General features: G+C 36.1%; 1 non-coding gene across 1 annotated transcript; it reads right to left on the reverse strand.

Annotated features, from left to right (window-relative positions):
- Positions 1 to 230: 230 nt before the first annotated feature.
- LOC141490375 (U6 spliceosomal RNA) lies at positions 231 to 338 on the reverse strand. Its single transcript, XR_012469202.1, has one exon. It is a non-coding gene; the product is annotated as a U6 spliceosomal RNA (small nuclear RNA).
- Positions 339 to 2,626: the final 2,288 nt, after the last annotated feature.

The raw sequence follows: 2,626 nt of genomic DNA on the forward strand, positions 1-2,626 counted from the left end.
CTTTACCCTTTCTCAGTGACTTCTGAAAGTCCCATTGGTTCAGTTATAATTTCAGTGCAAGTAACTCCTAAATTTACATATTCAATCCTACTCTCTCTCCTGAACTCCAGTCCCATATTACCACCTGCTGGATACCTCCACCTGGGGGCCCCATCATTCAGTATTGCAAACCCACTATGTTCCATTATCTTCTCTTTCATGCTATTTCTTTATTTTTTTAGTTTATTTTGAAAAATATGGAACGCTTCATGAATTTGCATGTCATCCTTGCACAGGGGCCATGCTAATCTTCTCTGTATCATTCCAATTTTTAGTACATGTGCTGCTGAAGCAGGCACTTTGATGCTATTTCCTGACCCCAAGTTTCCCTATTTCTATTGAGGACAGTCATCCAGGATTGGGATTGTGAGGAATACTGGTCTCAGAGTCATCCTTCTCTCTTCTCTCTCCCTCATATCCAATTACTTGAGAAAACTGATGTTTCTACGTCCATAACATCTCTCTCATTTATCCTCTTATCTCTCCCAACATGACTACAACTCTAGTTCAGGTACTCATCTGTTTTGACTTGGACTATTTCATTTGCTTCTTAACTAGTCTTTATTGTCTAGTCTCTGTTTTTACTTTTTTCCCTCTCCTCTCCATTGCTTCGATCCCAACAACTGTCAAATTTATATTCCTTAAGCACAAGTCTGACCATGTCACTTCTATGTCTCAAGAATTCCAGTTTCTCCCTATTGCCACCAGAAGAAGAAGCAAAGCTTTCTATTTGATACTTGAAATCCTTCACAATCTGGCCCCAGAATATAATACTAGCATCATCCACTAACATTCTACCCAAATTATTTACTGTTCCCACAAATAACATGCCTTTTCCTGAGTCTGTAACTTGCACAAGTTTTCCCCTCTCCCCTTTCCTACTCTGGAGTGCATTCCTTCCTCACCATCAGATTCCCCTTCCTGAGGTCCTGAGTTGCATGGACTTTCCTTCAATAAAAATTACACTGAATAACTGTATGTGTTTCTTTACAATATGCAAATACACACACACACACACAAACACACACACACACACACACACACACACACATATATATATATATATATATATATATATATATATATACACACACACACATAAATACATGACTTTGGAATTAATTGCATGACATGGGAGATGATGGCAAAGAACTGCCCAGCATGGCATGCCCACATCAAAAAAGATGTTGTGCTCTATGAGCAAAGCAGAATAGAAGATGTTCAAAAGAGAAGTGAGATTCATAAATTTAGAGAATCCAGCCCAGTTGTTTACAGGAACAATTTATGCCATCTTGTGGTAGAGCCTTTTGAGCTTGCCTTGATATGATCAGTCACAGTCGAACATACTATATCGTGATGTCATTTTTATCCTCTTTAAGCACAAAGGACAGCAACCAACATATATATATGTTTACATCTAGTTATGATAAATCTATATGTATATCTATATCTATCTAATGTATATGTATATGTATATGTATATCTGTATCTGTATCTGTATCTGTATCTATATCTATATCTATATCTATCTATCATCTAATCTGTATCTGTATCTATATCTATATCTATATCTATCTATGATCTAATCTTTATCTGTATCTGTATCTGTATCTGTATCTGTATCTGTATCTGTATCTCTATCTCTATCTCTATCTCTATCTCTATCTCTATATCTATCTATCATCTAATCTGTATCTGTATCTATATGTATATGTATATCAATATCTATATCTATATCTATATCATCTATATCTATATCATCTATATCTATATCTATATCTATTTCTATCATCTATACTTAATCTATACCTATACCCATACCTATACCTATACCTATACCTATACCTATACCTATACCTATACCTATACCTATACCTATACCTATACCTATACCTATACCTATACCTATACCTATACCTATACTATATCTATATCATCTCTATCTCTATCTCTATCTCTATCTCTATCTCTATCTCTATCTCTATCTATCTAATCTATATCTATATCTAATCTATATCTGATCTATATCTCTATTTCTATCTCTCTATCTCTATCTCTTCTCTATCTCTATCTCTATATCTAATCTAATTTATATCTATATCTATATATACTATATCTATACAACAATATGGAGTTTTTATGTATGTATGTATGTATGTATGTATGTATGTATGTATGTATGTAGTGAAATTGTTCCCCCATGTAGCATGGGGAAGCTGAGTAGACATTTCTAGCCAGTTGTCCCCCAAAGCTTTCTCCAAGGAAGACTTTAATTCCTGCCAGAAATGGAAGCAGAAGGTAGGACCAGAAGCCTGGTTACTCTGCTTTCTTCAGAAAGGGGTTATCAGGCTAGGATTTATCTCTGTCTATATCCATGGAGGAAGGGAGGAAGGAAGGAAGGAGAGAGGGAGGAAGAGAGGAAAAAAAGAAGGGAGTGATGGAAGAAGGAAGGGAGGGAGGAAGAGAGGAAAGGAGGAAGAGAAGAAGGAAGGAAGGAAGGAAGGAAGGAAGGAAGGAAGGAAGGAAGGAAGGAAGGAAGGAAGGAAGGAAGGAAGGAAGGAAGGAAGTGATAGAAGAAGGAAGGGAG

Source organism: Macrotis lagotis, chromosome 5 (assembly GCF_037893015.1).
Source record: "Macrotis lagotis isolate mMagLag1 chromosome 5, bilby.v1.9.chrom.fasta, whole genome shotgun sequence".
Taxonomy (NCBI): Eukaryota; Metazoa; Chordata; class Mammalia; order Peramelemorphia; family Peramelidae; genus Macrotis; species Macrotis lagotis.